General features: G+C 34.8%; 1 protein-coding gene and 1 non-coding gene across 2 annotated transcripts in view; one reads left to right on the forward strand and one right to left on the reverse strand.

The window, feature by feature from the left end:
- The window catches only part of KCNH7 (potassium voltage-gated channel subfamily H member 7), a 616,229-nt gene that overhangs the window by 224,477 nt on the left and 371,061 nt on the right, over positions 1-20,691 (forward strand). The window lies entirely within an intron of this gene.
- LOC136306997 (U2 spliceosomal RNA) lies at positions 12,351-12,547 on the reverse strand. Its single transcript, XR_010725741.1, has one exon. It is a non-coding gene; the product is annotated as a U2 spliceosomal RNA (small nuclear RNA).

Raw genomic sequence — 20,691 nt, forward strand, 5'->3', positions numbered from 1 at the left:
AGTTTTTTGTCTGATCATTTTAACACTTAATATATTTAAAAATATAAATCTTCTACCAGTTTAGTTTTTTTGTTGCCTCTCATTCAGAATACCTTATTCTTAAGTGTGTTCTATGATTCTTTTGTGTGTTCACAGTCAATAGAACTTTATCTGTGAAACCAGTCAGAGGTACTGGTGGAAGATTAATATTCTTTTCCAAACAAAAATAGTTTTGCCTGTATCAGGCACTGGGGAAAACTGCAAACTTAGGATTGTTTTATTATTGGGGTTTGCAGATGGCTTAGATAACTGTTGTATTAGGGATGGTTTGGGGTTCTGAATCCTTAAGGAAATTCTCTTCTCTCCCTACTAACTATAGCAAGTTTCAGGCAAAAATTCTTTAATGTTGAGTAGAATTTTCTTCTACTTCTGTTGAGAAGATTTTTATTGGGACTATAGTCCATTGAGGTCCTGCATTCCATCTTGTCAGATTTTCAAAGTTTGGTAAACTCTAGACATTATCCCTGGTTCTCCACATGCCTAGCACAGGTTAGAACTGAGGCTCACCATCAACTTCTGATATTAGTTAATTTGTGAAATTAATTTTGTCTTATTTTGGCCTACTAATTTTGTTTTATTTTGTTTTTCTTTCTTGACAGATCAACAATATAATTAAACATTTTAATAGTAATGGTTTTTAGTGGTTTTGAAGAAGAAACATTAGTCAGAATGTTTTTTGATATACATTGAAAATGGAATTCAGTATTTATTTTATATTTAAATAACAGTTTACAAATAAATGCAAGCTTAACAATGCCACCTATTTGATTCATTTATAAACATTCATTGGGCATGTACAACATTCTAATCACTGTTTAAAGCACTAAAAGTAAACAGTGAGTAGGACAGAGTTCATTTTTTAAGTAAATCATTACATTCTACTTAGATAAGAAAGGTAATATACACAAAACGCATACATATAAAAAATAACTTTGGACATCAATGAAGAAAATTAAGCTGGATGATATGATAGAATTATTTGGAACAAAATACATGATTTATCTAAGGATTAGACCAATGGCTTTGAAGAATTAAAATATTAAAGCCTGAATAATGAGAACTACATACTAATTGAAAATGAAGGATGTTCCAAGCAAAAAGAATCACAATTGCAAAGATACTGATATGCAAATTAACTTGAGTGTTTAAAGAAAGAATGATGGCCCATGTAACTAGATATAGAAAATAATGAGGTGATTAGAGAGAAGTTAAGAAATAAAAGTACAGGATAAATAATTAAAACAGTAGTCACAGAGAAGGATTTGGATAATAAGTGGAATATGGAACTATGGGAGAGTTTTATGCATAAGAATGACATGATCTGATTTTTACTTCTGAAAGATCCTCCTGACTGCTGTATAAATAGATTAACAACTGTAAATTGGTAAGAATATTTTTATTATCCATATGAAGTTATTGAAAAGCTTGCATTGTTTGACCAGGCAGTGGCTCTGTGGATAAAGCATGAGCCTGGGATACAGAGGACTCAGGTTCAAAACGCCATCATCATCGGCTTGAGGACAGGCTTAACAGCTTGAGCATGGGGTTGCTGGCTTGAGCCTGGGATCATAGACATGATCCCATGGTTGCTGGCTTGAACCCAAAGGTCACTGTCTTAAAGCCCAAGGTCACTGACTTGAGCAAGGGGTCACTGTTTCAGCTGGAGCTCCCCAGTCAAGGTACATATGAGAAAGCAATCAATGAACAACTAAGATGCTGCAATAAAGAATTGATGCTTCTCAACTCTCTCCCTTCCTGTCTGCTGTCTGTCCCTATCTGTCCCTCTGTCTGTCTGTCTCTCTCTAAAAAGAAAGACAGAAAGAAAGAACTAAAGAAAGATTGAAAGAAAGAAAGAGAGAGAGAAAAAAAGAAAAATTGGCATAGGGTTGGAGAAGAGGTAATGAAAAGGGTTGGCTTGGGATAAATGTGGAAGTACAGCTAGTAAATTGAATATATGGGAAAAACAAGAATAAAGGCTGACTTCCATAATACCATTTAACTGAAATAAGAAAGTTTATAAGATGACATTTTTGCAACATAATAGTTATATGTATTTTTAGTGGTTTAGGTTTGAAGTGCCTATTTGATATATAATTAGATATATTAAGGTTATAGTTGAATAGTTCAGGACTAAGGAGAAGTCTAAAATGAAGATAAAATTTAAAAGCCATCAAAGTTTTTTAGTGTTTTAAACCATTGAATTGGATGAGTTTTTTTTACAAAAAGAGTTAGCAAAGGGAAGGGAAGAGAACGAAGGACAGAGAGCAGTAATAATTTAACAATTTTTTTAAGTGAGAAGAAAGAGATAGTGAGACAAACTCTAAAATGCACCCCAACTGGGATCCACCTGACAATCTCCCCTCCCCCATCTAAGGCTGATGCCTGAATCAGTCGAGCTATCCTCAGAGCCTGGGGACAATACTTGAACCAGTGGAGCCACTGGATGCAAGAGAGGAAGAGAAAGAAAAAGAGAAGAGAGGAGAAGAGAAGCAGATGGTTACTTCTCATGTGTGCCCCGACTGGGAATCGAACCCGAGATATCCATATGTTGGCCAATGCTCTGTCCACTGAGCCAGAATACCAGTGCTAATTTAACAATCATTGATCTGATAGAAAGAGAGATAGTAGCAAAGTTACTGAGGAAAATAAAAACAGATGAGGAGTATACTTTTCCAATAAATGTTTATAAAGTTAAAGTGAATCAGTTAATTCAGTTGCATAAATTTTTCTAGCAAGTTCTAGCTACAGTAGTAAACCTATAAGTGTACACAAGTAGTTAGATTAACCATAGTTGGGGTTTTATTAGGCTATTTTACAGCAGCAAAAATGGGTTAGTCTGACCAGGTGGTGACACAGTTGATAGAGCGTTGGACTGGGATGTAGAGGACTCAGATTCAAGACCCCGAGGTCGCCAGCTTGAGTGTGGGCTCATTTGGTTTGAGCAAAGCTCACCAACTTGGACCCAAGGTCCCTGGCTTGTGCAAGGGGTCACTCAGTCTGCTCTATCCCCCCGGTCAAGGCAGATATGAGAAAGCAATCAATGAACAACTAAGGTGTCGCAACAAAAAACTGATGATTGATGCTTCTCATCTCTCTCCGTTCCTATCCATCTGTCCCTATCTATCCCTCCTCTGACTCTCTGTCTCTGTAAAAAAAAGGGGGGGGGGTTAAATAAATATGGTCTTTTCAAAGGAATGATTATAATACTGGATTGTAGAATCTAGTCTAGATATTGAAGCAATTGCAGAGAGTAGGGTCACAGGTTGGGAGAATTATTGTGCTCAATAATTGTCAGCTTGGGCATACTGTAACAGAAGGGCAGGAAGGAAAGAGAATGATGGTCAGTGACAGGGATATTAAAACCTATATATTGGCCCTGGCCTGTGGCTCAGTGGATAGAATGTTGGCCCGGCATATGGATGTCCCTGGTTTGATTCCTGGTCAGGGCACATAGGAGAAACGACTTTCTGCTTTATCCCTTCTCCTTCTCCCTCTTTTTTCCCTCTTCCCTTCCTGCAGCAAGTGGCTCAGTTGGTTCAAGTGAGGTCTGAGGTGCTGAGGATAGCTCCATTGGGGTGCAAAAATTAGCTCTGTGCTTGAGCATCAACCCAAGATGGTGTTGCTGAGTGGATCCCAATTAGGGTGCATGTGGGAGTTTATCTCACTATCTCCATTCCTCTCACCTAAAAAAAACAATCCGTATATTGAAGAGGTACAACTATTAGTGTGATGACAAGGTCTGGAGTATGATACTACCAAAAATTTGGTGGCTGAGGTGATGGAGATGAATGGGGAAGTGAAGCATGATAGGATTTAATCTGAAAGTCAGAAAACATGGCAGGCACTAAAGACCAAAATAAAGAATAGATCACTGTTTTCAAGAACTAGAGAAACTAAGAGGCCTAGTTTGGGATAGATCCTTAAGACAGTAGAAATCTCCAAGTACATTGGAGAAAAAGTTGGGAGCTAGTTGTTGACATCATCAGTAATGATACAAATGATCAGGGGTTTAGTAAATAACAATAAAGAGGAGAGGTAAGATTTTTTTTTTAATTTTTTTTTTACAGGGACAGAGACAGAGTCAGAGAGAGGAATAGATAGGGACAGACAGACAGGAACACAGAGAGATGAGAAGTATCAATCATCAGTTTTTCGTTGGACACCTTAGTTGTTCATTGATTGCTTTCTCATATGTGTCTTGACTGTGGGCCTTCAGCAAACAGAGTAATCCCTTGCTCGAGCCAGCAACTTTGAGCCCAAGCTGGTGAGCTTTTTGCTCAAGCCAGATGAGTCCATGCTCAAGCTGGCGACTTCGGGGTCTTGAACTTGGGTCCTTCACATCCAAGTCCGACGCTCTATTCACTGCGCCACCATCTGGTCAGGCCAAGAGATGTTTGTTTGATGATGTGCTTTTAAGCAGTTGAAGCTTTTGAGGAAGGAAGGAGTAGTAAAGTGCGTAGAGGACACCCACTCTAGCTTCACATCCTAAGGCACATGAAGTGTGTGAGGAAAGGGGACAAAAAACCTTGGGTTCTATTTCATTATAGCAGATAAACAAAGCTTCAGGAAATAGTAAGGTTTTACTAGGAGTAAATAGGTGAAGGAACCAGAGAAGGTTTTGAAGAAGAAGGGAAGTATCTTTTCGGTGCAGTGAGAATTCTAAATGAAACTGTGGAATGGTCTAAGAAGTTAGAAGTGAGAAAAAAGAAGGTTTTTTTAGAAAATGTTTTTTTCGATTTTCCTTAACAATGCTTTGTAGTTTTCATTATATAGGTCCTTTACATTCTTTGTTATGTTTATTCCTATGTATTTTAATTTTTTTGTTGCAATCGTGAAGGGGATTATTATTATTTTTTTTTAGTTTGTTCTCATGTTTCATTGTTGGCATATAGAAAGGCTATGGACTTTTGTATGTTAATTTTGTATCCTGCAACCTTACTGTATTGGCTTATTGTTTCTAGTAGTTTTTTTTTGTAGATTCTTTGGGGTTTTCGATGTATAGGATCATATCATCTGCAAAAAGTGATACCTTCTTCTTTTCCGATGTGGATGCCTTTTATTTCTTTGTCTTGTCTGATTGCTCTGGCTAGAACCTCTAGCATCACATTAAATAAGAGGGAAGAGAGTGGACAACCCTGTTTTGTTCCTGAATTAAGGGGAGAGGCTTTCAGTTTTGTGCCATTTAATATGATATTAGCTGGTGGTTTATCATATATGGCCTTTATCATGTTGAGATATTTTCCTTCTACACCCATTTTGTTAAGAGTATTAAACATAAAATTGTGTTGTATTTTACTGAATGCCTTTTCTGCATCTATTGATAAGATCATGTGGTTTTTGTTAAGGGAAATTGAAAAAGATACAATGAGATGGAAGAATATTCCTTGTTCTTGGATAGGATAGGAAGAATAAATATAATCAAGATGGCCATATTACCCAAAGCAATATACAAATTTAATGCAATTCCCATCAAAATTCCAATGACATTTTTTAAAGAAATGAAACAAAAAATCATCATATTTATATGGATCTATAAAAAACCCTGAATAGCCAAAGCAATCCTAAAGAAAAAGAATGAAGCTGGGGGCATTACAATACCTGACTTCAAACTATATTATAGAGCCACAACAATCAAAACAGCATGGTATTGGCAGAAAAATAGACACTCAGACTAATGGAACAGAATAGAAAGTCCAGAAATAAAACCACATATATATGGTCAAATGATTTTTGATAAAGGGGCTAACAACACACAATGGAGAAAAGAAAGCCTCTTCAACAAATGGTGCTGGGAAAACTGGAAAGCCACATGCAAAAGAATGAAATTTGACTACAGTTTGTCCCCTTGTACTAAAATTAATTCAAAATGGATCAAAGATCTAAACATAAGACCTGAAACAATAAAGTACATAGAAGAAGACATAGGTACTAAACTCATGGACCTGGGTTTTAAAGAACATTTTATGAATTTGACTCCAAAGGCAAGGGAAGTGAAGGCAAAAATAAATGAATGGGACTACATCAGACTAAGAAGTTTTTGCTCAGCAAGAGAAACTGACAACAAAATAAATAGACAGCCAACTAAATGGGAAATGATATTATCAAACAACAGCTCAGATAAGGGCCTAATATCTAAAATATACAAAGAACTCATAAAACTCAACAACTAACAAACAATCCAATAAAAAATGGGAAGAGGACATGAACAGACACTTCTCCCAGGAAGAAATACAAATGGCCAACAGATATATGAAAAGATGCTCATCTTCATTAGTTATTAGAGAAATGCAAATCAAAACGGCAATGAGATACCACCTCACACCTGTTAGATTAGCTATTATTAACAAGACAGGTAATAGCAAATGCTGGAGAGACTGTGGAGAAAAAGGAACTCTCTTCATGGTTGGTGGGAATGTAAAGTAGTACAAACATTATGGAAGAAAGTATGGTGGTTTCTCAAAAAACTGAAAATAGAACTACCTTATGATTCAACAATCCCTCTACTGGCCATAAGAAATGATGACATAGGATCATTTACAACAAAATGGTTGGATCTTGATAACATTATACGAAGTGAAATAAGTAAATCAGAAAAAAACCAAGAACTACTTTATTCCATACGTATGTGGGACATAAAAAGGAGACTAAGGGACATGGACAAGAGTGTAGTGGTTACAGGGCGGGGGGAGAGGGAAAGGGGGAGGGGGAGGGACACAAAGAAAACTAGATAGAAGGTGACGGAGGACAATCTGACTTTGGGTAATGAGTATGCAACATAATTGATCAACAAGATAACCTGGACATGTTTTCTTTGAACATATGTACCCTGATTTATTGATGTCACCCTAGTAAAATTAATAAAAAAAAAAAGAAAGAAAAAGAAAATGTTGACATTATTGCTGGAAATTGGAGCACACAACAGTCATTAAAACGAAAATGCATCTCACCTTTCTGATTGGCTTGTCTACTTGTCCTCTAGAAGAGTGGTCCCCAACCCCCAGGCCATGGACTGGTACCGGTCCGTGGGCCATTTGGTACCGGTCCAAAGAGAAAGAATAAATAACTTACATTATTTCCTTTTTATTTATATTTAAGTCTGAATGATGTTTTATTTTTAAAAAATGACCAGATTCTCTCTGTTACATCTGTCTAAGACTCACTCTTGACACTTGTCTCGGTCACATGACACATTTATCCATCCCACCCTTAAGGCTGTTCTGTGAAAATATTTTCTGACATTAAACCAGTTCTGTGGCCCAAAAAAGGTTGGGTACCACTGCTCTAGAACACAAGGCAGTGGAGGACCTTTGATAGCTTGTCATCCTGAACTCATTCTAAGCAATAATTTTTGTGAAAGGAAATGCTTAATGGTATAGTTCCTGTTTTCTTTTTCTTTTTAATGTAGACTAAAATGGAAATAAAACCATCAAAATGAAAAATGTCTTTGTGCACATTTTATAGACCATTAATGTTATATGCATACCATGCTTTGAAGAATATGGATATCCACATACCCTATCACACTCATGGCAGTTTTGAGGTGGCAAATTCTATGAGATTAAGGCAGAGTAATGAGGTCAGTTAACATTAGAGAGAAAAGTATGCAAAGAAGCGAAGAAGGCTTCTTGCACGTTACATTATAATTAAATCAAAATAAAGGAAATAAATCAGGAGATGGGATATAAGTAGCAAAACACTTGAATCTTAAATCATTGTTAACAAGAAGGTGAGGGAGAAACTTATAAAAGATTTTCTTACTAACAACTCAAAAATGAGTTGCTTCCAGGTAATATCGTAGATTAGAGATGGCTCCTTGTTTCTAGGTTGAAACAGTTTTAGTGAGCATTTGAAAAACTTTTCTTGCATCAGTTTTTTAAACAAATATTAGTAAGCAGAATCCATTTCTTAAAAGATAAATTCAGTTTTTTATAATTTTACTTTATTTAAATCTGGTTAAACATAATGTTTCATCAAAAGACATTTATCAAGAATAATAAATATAGGAGCTATATTTAAAATTTTGTGTTTTTACTATTAATATCTAAAGGAGTTTTAAAATTCTTAATTGTAGATAACCTTTAATTTGTATGTAAGGCAAACACTTTATTGTAACTTTGTATATATTCAATACACTGATTACAAAAATAAGAATTTTGTTGGCTTGATTTTTACATTTAATAGAGATGAGAAAATCAAAGAACACAATTAGAACTTGGCATGACTTGTATGATCTAAAATTTTTTAAAACTAATTTAAATTAATTATGTTTTTAGAAAATTTAAAGAAAGAAACAAGGAATTCAGGAGATTTGGATTGATTTCAAGATTGTAAGCAAAATCCAAAAACTTTTTCCCATGTTTTAGAATGCTTTTCTAGAAATAGAAGTATACTTTCTATAGATGATGAAAAAATGCAAGTTGAATGTCACTTGAAAAAAAAAAGTAGAGAACGATCAGAAGGAATTGGGCAACTCCTTTATGTTCTGTCTATACTCAAGAGTGATATTCAACATATCTAACATTTGCAAATCTGACCTGGTCATAGCCAGGCCCTACCAGACTAATAGCTGAGTGTCCTTTTAGAAAGGCTGGGAAACTGGGAAACAAGATCATACAGAAGAAAAGCATTTAGGGACCTAAACTGAGTATTTTCTGATTAATAAATACTGTTTTTAGTATTTACCAACTAGTATGTGTATTCTACTCCATAGTGACTGGAAAATTTTATTGTCCTCACAACCTAACTCTTTTTTTATAAAAAGGTATTATGCAGTGTATACAGAATAAGTGTATAACATATTTAAAAGAATACACATTATGGATCATTATATGGATGCTAGTTACTATATATGGAATAGTTAAAAGGCTGCCCCAAATCCAATTTATTATCCTAAGTCAATAGCACAGCAATTATACTACTCACAAAAATTAGGCGATATTTCAAAATGAATATGAAGCTATAAATATCCCCTAATATTTGTGAGCAGAATATTTCTCTTTGTTATGTCTCATTCTTTCTCTTCCCAAGTGTCATGACATAGTAGGGTATAGTGGGAAAAGCCAGTATTTAAAATTAGACTTGGAGGAGTCACATACCACTTTCACAATAAACAAAACTATGTACTTTTTAACAAATTATATAACTTCTTATCATTCAATCTCATCTTCTATAAAATAGGGCTTACAAGGTTTAGAGACAAAGAATAAGAGACATCCAACACAGTCTCTGGTACATGACAATAAGTGGTAACTACTGCTACTGGTTTGTGAACTAGAAGGCAATTATTAACACAGGTATTTTTCCCTTGGAGTTTATCTATGGTTGGGCCTTATGATGCCCAAGAATCCCCTAAAATGTCAAGCAGAACAGGTTGTCTGTGCATACAAGCTCTTCTGAGGAAAGAGTTCATAACATTTATAAGATTCTTGAAAGGTGTATTGAATTTAAAGCAGTTAAGAAGAAAAAGTGATTGAAAAATTTGGCAGAAAGACAAAAGGGAATGGCATGGAAATAGAAAAGGATGAAGTACAGGAAATAAGAACAGCAACTGAGTAAGAATTATAACTTCAAACAGGGAAACCAAATGGAGACTGCAGAGAAAGAAAATGATAGCATTGACATGGTCGCAAAGAGAAGGTAGAGTTGGCAGCAATGAGTAGAGAAGGTCAGACAGAATTAAAAAAGCCAGGTAGAAAACATTCCAGCTTTGTGATGGGTTCTGCAGTATTAAATATGTGATCTTTATCTAGAATTCTTATTAAAAGACTGACACTAAGATTGATTAAAAACTTGACTCACTATTTATTGTTTGTTTCTATTTCTGCAGAGAAATTTATCAGGAACAAAACAGGCATCATTTTAGACTTCCTAGAGTATGTTCACAAAAGACTAGACAAGTTTTCATGTTTCAAGAAGAAATATTTAAATACATTAGAGTTTCATATTTTAATAACTATGTATACAGTACAATTTTTGAAGGGCTTGCCACATAATACTAAGTGATTGTAGATGTGTATAGTTAAATTATTTTCTATGTGTTATATTCTTATTTATGTGAAATACTTGATCAAAAAATGTTTCTATAAGATATGTACTACAATTGCTGTTATTATTACTACTAAAGGCAAATATTTATTGAGAACTATTTATGTATCAGTCTCTATACTAAGGATCTACAAATAATATCTCAATAATTATCACAGTAACCCTATGAATTGATGTTCATTAGCCTCATTTCATAGACACTTTAGATTATCCAAGGTTTTACAGCAAATAAATGACAGAGGTGGCATTATAACTTAATATATTAGGCCTTTAGGATTTTGAATCCTGGCACCATAAAAATATTAAATATCGGGCTCTGGCCGATTGGCTCAGTGGTAGAGCGTTGGCCTGGAGTACAGAAGTCCCGGGTTCGATTTCCGGCCAGGGCACACAGGAGAAGCGCCCATCTGCTTCTCCACCCCTCCCCCTCTTCTTCCTCTCTGTCTCTCTCTTCCCCTCCTGCAGCCAAGGCTCCATTGGAGCAAAAGATGGCCTGGGTGCTGGGGATGGCTCTGTGGCCTCTGCCTCAGGCTCTAAAATGGCTATGGATGCAACAGAGCACGCCCCAGAGGGGCACAGCATTGCCCCCTGGTGGGCATGCCGGGTGGATCCTGGTCGAGCGCATGCAGGAGTCTGTCTGACTGCCTCCCCATTTCCAGCTTTGGAAAAATGCAAAAAAAAAAAAAAAAAATTAAATATCACTAAGTCGCATTGAGATGAACAGACTGCCTGTGCAAATATACAGGGTCGGGCAAAAGTAGGTTTACAGTTGTGAGTACATGAAACCCAAAGTTTATTCTTGTATTACTATTTATTAATTATTGTATTATTTTTCATATGAACAACTGTAAATTTCCTTTTGTCTCACCCTGTATAAACAACTGGTACATGTACTTAGCTTATACAGTTTTAATAGGTCCAACATGCTACATTCTAAACCCAGAGCTTTAGCTTGCCTGAAATCTACTAAAACAAGGTTAATGTCTTTGACATTGGAGTCAAACTCATCCGTTAAATATCAGTTTCTTTTGAATGAAATGGAATGATAACCCAGTTTTTGTGTGGTTTAAATGAGATAAGTTCTTGGTACACAAGAATCACACAGTAGTGTGTCTATAGCTACATTCATTCCAAATACACAATGAAAGGTACTACCCAAATCCAGAGTCCTTGATATGTCTTTCTTCAAGTACCCTATAGACTTAAAACAATACTTTTTTTATTGAGAGAAGCAATTTTTGATAAATGTTTATTGTTATGAAAGTACTGAAATTGAAACTAGTATTTATAATATACCTACAATGGACTAGAGCCTGTACAAGGTATTTTATTCAAAATGTTATACTTAACCCTCATAACAGTCTTGCTAAATAGTATAATTATTACTTCCATTTTGAGAATGAGAAGTTAAAGGCTTAGAAATTCAACAGTTTTCCCCAAGAACACAAAACTGTTGTGTGGTTTTAAACCAAACTCAGATAGATTGTAAAACCTCTGCTCTTTCTACCAAACACAAAGAAAGCTTAAAAGCCACTGCTTTTGAGTTTTCCCAGTTAAAACCAGAGATAATTATGAAGTGTTAAGAAATAAAACATTTTCTTTTGCTTAATTCTGTTAAAAATAATCATACACTAAGCTATTTTACTCCTACATTTTTTAGGAAATTATATTTCAGAATTGATTTTGAACTTACAGAAGAAAAGGCCCTAGTTTACTTTTTAATAAATAAAAAATAGTCAATATGCATTTTGGCAATATTATTTCTCTGTAAAAGTTTCCAAAATTTAGCAGTTCTTCTTTAGTATGATAGCATGCATTTTTCAAAATAATAAGTATTAGTTATATTTTTAAAATGCTGTCTTTGCACACTATTTATGGTGTGGTTCTATTCAGAATTTTGTGGAAAAGGGGTATGACTTTAGATATATATGTACCTACCTGCTAACTGACAGAGTATCAAGTAAATTTCCATAGGTTCCTCTGTCTATTTATTCACTTGAATACTGACAGGGCCTTTCTACATGCCAAGTATTATGCTGAGAGTGAACAGAATAGTATAGAGGCCCCTGTCCTGGTGCTGCCTGAGCCTAGAATGGGACACGAGCATACACTGAAAAGGTGAAAAGCGTCAACATGGATAAGTTTCGTAATGCAGATTCACTGCAGTGTGAGAGTGACTGACAAGAGAATTTAACATTGTCAGGAGAAAACGTTTGAGAAGGCTTTGCTGAAGAGGTGACATTTGAACTTATATCTGAGGAGTAAATAAGAGTTGACCAAGTGAGGGAAGAATTAGTCTCCCTCATAATAGTAACACATGCCCAGTCTTCTTATTAACTTTTTTCATACTGCTTAGATATCATATATTAAAACATAGCCATCAAGAATGCAACTGAACACCTGTGTTCTAAACTGATAAGAACAGATAGTACACTTGATCTTAGCCAAAAGGCCGAAAAGCGATGAACACCTATGTTCTAAAAACATGCACTATAGAAGTATAGGTGAACAGCTAAGTCATAAAATGTTTTTGTTTCATACATACTAAAAAAGGATTTTTCCTCACACACTCATAGAAATAATGATGAAGCGTTTCCTTTATATATAATAAGGCCACTATGTATATGCTTTACAATTGTAGAGAAATTTGTGAATGCTTCAGTCACATGGAATTCATTAAAGATCTCACGAATTACTACAGTTGTTTTTTTTTTTGGCTAGGAATTGTGCTAGGCTTTAGAGATTCAAATAAATATAAGGTAATGCCCCTGTGCTCTGAGATTCCAAAATCAAACTAAAGATCTGTGGGAGCAATGAGAGAAATGTCATTTAATTAGGCTGAGGGTTAAACTCATTAGCTTATTTAAATTATTTTTAAAAATTTTTTTTAATTTATTCATTTTAGAGAGGAGAGGGAGAGACAGAGAGAGGAGACACAGAGAGAGAGAAGTGGGGGAGGAGCTGGAAGCATCAACTCCCATATGTGCCTTGACCAGGCAAGCCCAGGGTTTCGAACCGGCGACCTCAGCATTTCCAGGTCAACGCTTTATCCACTGCGCCACCACAGATCAGGCACTCAATAGCTTATTTAAGTGCTTGAATAACTTAAAGACGGGAGCAATTATTTTTTCTTTACTCTTTCCTGCATTGGTTGGCTTACCTTAAAGCCCAATAAATTAGGAATAAATGATCTTATATAAGTAAACATGCAATCAAATAACCCTGTGTCATTAGCATAAGGATATATTGTTATTTCTGTACAATTGTATAGATAAATGTAAATATAGCTATGTTTAATTATGCTCTGTTATTAGCCCAACAAAGATATAGTGCAGAATCCCTTTTAATTTGAAGTGAATATTTTCAGTTATAGATAACCCCTAAAAAATTCCACCTTCTGTCTCTCTGTGTCTTTCTGTCTCTGTCTCTCTCTCTCTGTCTCTCTCTCTCTCTTTCTTTTATGATACACAGATTCAAAGGCAACATATAATCAAAGAATCCTTACAATTCAGAACCTGGAAATTAAGACCCAGGATTTAGGCCTGACCTGTGGTGGCACAGTGGATAAAGTGTCAACCTGGAAACGCTGAGGTTGCCGGTTCAAAACCCTGGGCTTGCCTGGTCAGGGCACGTATGGGAGTTGATGCTTCCTGCTCCTCTCTTCCTCTCTCTCTCTCTCTCTCTCTCTCTCTCTCTCCTCTCTCCTCTTTATAATGAATAAATAAAAAAATTAAAAAAAAAGACCCAGGATTTGTCCTCAGGTTCTGCTATTGTTTCAGAGTTTTCTTGAGGAGCCCCCTCATGTGCCAGTGTCAAGAACCTGAAAATACACACTGGATCACTGTGCACTTGTACTGCTGTGCACAGCTGACATGACTTCTCAGGAGAGTTAATATTTAAATAACTTCAAAATATAAGTGAATGTTAAAAAACCCATTGAACACAAAATAGTACTAGACAGTTGTTGTTACAACTTAAAGGCAAAATTTATTTCTAAGTTATTATGACATACTTTTGTTCTTTGACAATTTACCATTTGTGTAGAGTAGAGCTTTTCTTGAAACAAAAAAATCTTGTGACATACTAATTCAGATATAACATCTAAGAAATTTCCTATGTACCAAGAAGGAAAAAAAAAAAGGCTTTGGTGCTTTTTATTTCAAAATGTACTCATGCATAACAAAGAGCTTGCTCTTCCTCTGAGAAGGTTTTGTCTTGAATAGGTTAGGAGAAGAAAACACTCAGGTGGATTCATTTAATAATTGATAGTGGAAATAGATTCTTAATGAAATTTCCATCTTCCTGAAACATGAACTCTCTATTTATTACTTTTTGTTATTACCTAGCACTGATGTATGCAGTTACCTAACATAGCCTTGCTTAAATTCCTCTTAACAATATAAAATATCTGTATCGAAAAAGTTTTCAAGTTCTAATTTTTCTCTATTACTCTCAAATAAAATCATATAAGCAGTGATGAAGAGAAAATTATTGTGCTAGAAACACATTTCCTTGATCAACACATTATAATTTTAGTGAATATTTGTTTTTCAGTTTCAGAGACTAATACTAGTAATGGTACTATTTCCTTGAAATAGATTACATCATCTAGTGGGTGTTCTGTGGAGTTACCTAAACTTCAAAACATTGCTTTGACAGTGGTTAAATTTATACTTTTATTAAATAAAATGCCAAAAATAATCATTTATAGAATTGTAATATTTGGAACAATTTTCAAATTTTAGGGTCATTTCCCTTCCCCCAGTTTAAATTTTACAAATCTGAAGGTACTCAAGCCCAGAAAGACTTGAGTGAACTTTAATTGTCTAATGTGCTAGAATCACCAAGTCATACTATAAAAATAAGCAGTGTCTTTAGAAGCCCATCATCTCAGTGAAGTAACAACCTGACATAAGAGATAAGCAATAATCTGGTTTCTGCTGAAATTCTGCCAAGGACAGGGAACTCTAAATGGTTCCCAAATTGTGCATTCCATTTGAACAATGCTTTTTGTAACTTTTACTTATTGGTCCCTATTCTGCCCTCTGAAATCACACAAATTCTTTTCCTCTTCCACAATGGTCTTTCATCTCTGATTGCAGCACTCTTGACCCTTTGGAAGTGTTCTCTGCTGCCCATTCTTAATACTTTCCCACAATCCTCATATAAACTTTCATTCGAACTTTAAATCTTCTGTGACCTCTTTCTCTAAGGACTTTATTCTATCAATTTCCTTCAAAAATGTGATATCAAGAATAGAAGACTATGGTAATCTGATTTTGCTTTTATTGGACACAGCAGAATTTAGTGTGGCCACTAAAATGTATATTATCACAATTATATGAATTATATAACAAAATTGTATTATCTTATTTTAGTGTTATCTTATGTGTAGCATTTCTTTAAAGCTAATCTTAGATACCCTAAAGTCTGATTATTAATGATAATACATTATAATCACATTTTATAAAATTTATTTATATTTTTCTGGGGATTGAGACATTGGCAATGAGCTAGAAAAGGTAAATTTAGGAGCAGTAACCAATTAAAAATTGTAGTACTTTAAAATAATTGAAATCATTCTATAGCAGTGGTAGTCAACCTGGTCCCTATTGCCCAATAGTGGGCATTCCAGCTTTTCTGGTAGGCGGTAGGGAACAACCAAAGTATAAATAAAAAGATAGATTTAACTATAGTAAGTTGTTTATAAAGATTTATTCTGCCAAACTTAGCGAAAATCCAACATAAAGTACTTGGTAAGTAATTATTACTACATGCTTTAACTTGCTGTAACTCTGCTTTATAAATTTTATAAATCATCATTACTATGGAACCGGTGGACAATTAGAAAATTTTACTACTAACAGAGATACAAAAATGGGTAGTAGATATAAAAAGGTTGACTACCCCTGTTCTATAGCAATGGATAAAGTAGCAATTATGCAATTTCCTCAGTTCAGGAAAACAAAACCTTTGTAAGGACCAGATTACTGAAACTCCCTTCCTAATAAGTAGGTCAGATGTTAGCTGGAGGCATCTTGAAGCCTGTTAAGCATTCATTAACATTATCTGAAGCCCTGGCCGGTTGGCTCAGTGGTAGAGCGTCGGCCTGGCGTGCAGGATTCCTGGGTTCGATTCCCAGCCAGGGCACATAGGAGAAGTGCCCATCTGCTTCTCCACCCCTCCTACTCTCCTTCCTCTCTGTCTCTCTCTTCCCCTCCTGCAGCCGAGGCTCCATTGGAGCAAAGATGGCCCGGGCGCTGGGGATGGCTCTGTGGCCTCTGTCTCAGGCACTAGAATGGCTCTGGATGCAACAGAGCAATGCCCCAGAGGGGCAGAGCATCGCCCCATTGTGGGCATGCTGGGTGGATCCCGGTCGGGCGCATGCCGGAGTCTGTCTGACTGCCTCCCCGTTTCCAGCTTCGGAAAAATGAAAAAAAAAAAAAACTGAAAACATTGCTGCTTAAGGAAACCATACATTTCTAAAGAAGATGCCAGTATTTATTAGCATATTATTGACAAATGACCACTCTTTCCTCATCAAGGAATTTTTTAATGTTAATAAATAAAATTGAGTGCTTATTTTATGCCAGTCACCATTCTAAGTCCTCTTCATGCAGTATCTCCTCTATTTCTTAAAATGTTTTGGATTATGTAATACTATTAAATCTATTTTACAGATGAGGAAAAATAAAGTGTATAGAAAATAATTAATTTGCTAATGATCATAACTCTAGTTAGTATCAAAGTTAGGATTTGAACTAAGTATATCTGACACTCAAACTCTTAACTACTATGTAATATTCATCCATTACTTAGTTACCTAATTAATTAAAATAAGCTTGTCCATTAGTATTTACAAGGCTCAAAAATATTAATATAACTAGTAAGTGCTGGATCTTTACTTATATGCAAGGATTCTAAACTTCTGATCCCAAAACCAATGGCTCTTCTGATGCTGCTATGGACAAGTTGAGAACCCAGAGTTCTAAACTTCATATTACATTAGCTCTATTAGGACATCATATTTTGGAATTCAGAGAAACCAACGTATAGTTTGGTCTCTATCACTCCTCTCATAACTTAGATTAAAACTCAAAGCTTTCCATCGTAATATTTCTAATGTCAGAGAATAGTGAAAATGTATATTTATAATATAAGTGAAAAAAGTCCTTTCTCAAGTTATATATTTCTTGGAAATACATTTTGAGCATTACTTAAAATTAATATAAAATTTATACCTTACTACATAATACATAATCATTTTATTTCTATGTGTGTTTATAGAGTTTAAGAAAAACTGAAGCTTTGAAAAGAAGCCCATGAGACTTTTTATACTCTAGTTACTGTCATGTAACCATAGAACATGCATATCTCTATTTGAGAATAAAAGTGGTAAGAAATTTATTCAAAATTTATTAATTTATACATTTAAAAATACTTATTAGGTACCCCTCTATGCAAAAATAATGAGGACAGAATGTGGAGATAAATAATACATACAATCTATCCAAAATAATTTTTAAATCATAGCTGGGGAGACAGCCTAGCAAATAATTCTAGTATTTTCTGACCCTCTAATACCATTTGAATCCTGTTGCAGTAAGTCTTATAGTTGCTAATAAAATTTTAACATGTTCTCTTTTATCTAGCTTTGTTTCAAAAACTCATGTGGGCCATTTCCAGGCAGTCAGTATTGATGCCACAGATGAAAATACCATTTCTCACTTGGTCTCTTAGTTAGGTTCTCTCTGGATCTTTGCTTTGAGTGTATCTCCTATAAGTGTCTTTTATAGGAGTGTAGATGTCTGAGACAGCAGGCCAAATAAACCCTTTCTGTCATTACAGCATTTTATATATATATATATATATATATATATATATATATATATATATATATATATATATATATATATATATGATATGTTCAGCTCTAGGCTTCAACATTTCTTAGTCTTAACATCATTTTCTGTATTACAGCTTTCCATGATAACTACTATTTGTTGATCACTGATGTTTAATACTGCTAATTGATCAATATCAAGTAGTTTCACTATTATATTCAATGAACTCACTCCTTTTTCAGTGTTCTCATCTATCTTCACCATCCTATAATAAAATTGTATGGTCATTGTCTATTTCATATTGCTTCCAATTTATTGTTAGCATTCTTTATGTGGTTTCTCAAAGTTCTAAATGATTCAACTGTTTTTATACCTTTGAAACTGTTAAACTTAGGTTTCATATATTCTCAAAAACACACAAAAGCATTAAGTAACCACTCATAAATACAAATAGTTCTTACAATTTTACATATTATGACATTCAAAATATGTAAAACATATTAATAACATGTATTGAATTCCTGGCCTAGTTTTAGTAATATTGTATGAATAAGTGTCAGAAATGCATGGAGATTTATAAACACTCACACTGACTTATCACTTACTAATAACATTTATAAAGTAATAGTTATAATATTCAAGTGGTTGCTGTATATTTTATTGTACATTGACAAAAATGACACATGGAAACCATACCCTGCCAAAACCTGAAGAAACACACCTAAGTATTTTATATGTAGAGAAAAGCAAGACAATATGAAATAGATGCTTAATCTTTATTATATGCAGCTTAAGTGTCTGTTTGTTGCCGATAGCTTATTGGTTGCTTGCGTAACTGTATTAGCCAATGGGGTGAAGTTGCCACAGCTGAACGCAAATTGAGCGGGTCAGGGGGAAGGTGAACATTTGTTTGCATTGGCAATCATCTGCTTTTTAAACAATTTAAGGCTGAATGCAAATTGAGCATGTCAGGGGGAAGGTGAACATTTGCTTGCATTGGCAATCATCTGTTTTATATAAAAACTACGTCTTAACGTAATTTCTTTTAAGAATGCCTCCTAGAAAATACAGCACTGAAGAGGAGAGAAAAGGAGCTAAAGCTGCACAAAAACAGCTTTCTCGACAAAAAGAAACCACTGAGCAGAGAAAGACAAGGCTTGCTTCAGTCACAGAGCAAATGTGTCTTTCTCGGCAAAATGAGACTGATGAGCATAGAGAAACAAGGCTTGCCTCAGATGCAAGACAAAAAAGCCTGTCTCGACAAAATGAGTCCCTTAAACAAAGGCAGGAGAGAAATGCAAAAAAACGACAGGGTAATGCTGACCGAAACGCAAAAAGGATTAAAACATATTTAAATCATCTTTATTTATTGAGCTAGCAGTGGCTCTTAAGAAATGTACCACCAGTGGTTTCCTTCATTGCACTCTACTTTAAGCAATTAAGCAAGTAGAAGGGGGAAACCCCGTGGGGCACTAAGCAAAGGGGCGTCCTCGCTGCCTGCCCTGGGTAATTCAGTTGAATTAGCAGACACCTTTGCACAAATCATTTTAATTACAATTTATAATATCTAGAACAACGGTCATTTCATATGACTGCCGGGCTTTCTAGTAATAGTATAAACCATCTATTAAGTAGATTTATTATAAGACTTTTTTCCCTACTTGAAAGAATGTAGGTAGGTTTAATGGAGAAAGTAGCATTTTAACTGGGTCTAAAATAGAGGTGAGTACTGTAAAGGGTCTTATTTAAAGCTCTGTGGGCCAAGAGGGGGTGGGGAATCAAGGATGTTATGTAGATACTTATATGGCCATTTAAAATTCAACTCTTAAATGTAATGTCCAGCTTGTGGACTAGACAAAAAACAAACAAACAAGCAAACAAACAAAAAACAGCTGAAGGGCCACATTTGGCTGCAGATAATAGTTTGTTGACCTCTGACTTAAAATATGACCGAGATTTTAATTCATGAATTAAAGGGAAAGAATGTTCTGGGCTGAGAAAAAGCATAAGAAAAACCAGAGATGTCTATTCTTTGAATGTGAACAGGCCCTAAAGGAAGTAGAGATAAAGCTGGTAGTAGATTAGAGACTAGATCATGAAGGGTTTAACATGATTTGTTTAAGTTTGGTTTATGGGAAAAATGTAGGTTTATAAAAGATATTTTGTAAGTAGAATTTATTGAAAACTTAGAATGGGTCAATCATATGCTGCCTAGAATTTGACTCCAGATCTTATATTTTAACCTCTATGATCTACTGCTCGATGTGAACATCACTGATTCAGTGCTTGTTTATTTAATGTCTACTATTGGCTAACTAAGATATGACAATACATAAAAAACAGTTCTTGTAACTTAGTAGTTTATTTTCTTATGTACCATGAGAAAGGATATCAATGTAAAGAATTTATACATTACAGCAACACAAATTAAGGAATGAACCTTCATAGGTTATAAAGAAAATCATCATACTATGAAAGACTCATATGTAATAAGAGTTAGTGTTCTACTGTATACATTATGTGTGACTATTCCTCCAAAATACACTCAAATACATACACAAACACAAATATACACATGTGTGTCAGAGTCCCAGCTGAGAAGGGAGTTAGTTAAGTAGGATTGAACTCAGTCAAGACGTTTTAATTCTATCAGTATGTTGGGTCAGAACCTATTTAACTAATTTATATAGTACATGTGCCACCAGACAGACACATAGACTGAGGTTCTCCATCATTTTTTCTTGGTTACCAGCAGCCTCTTTAT

Source organism: Saccopteryx bilineata, chromosome 5 (genome assembly GCF_036850765.1).
Source record: "Saccopteryx bilineata isolate mSacBil1 chromosome 5, mSacBil1_pri_phased_curated, whole genome shotgun sequence".
NCBI classification, from domain to species: Eukaryota; Metazoa; Chordata; class Mammalia; order Chiroptera; family Emballonuridae; genus Saccopteryx; species Saccopteryx bilineata.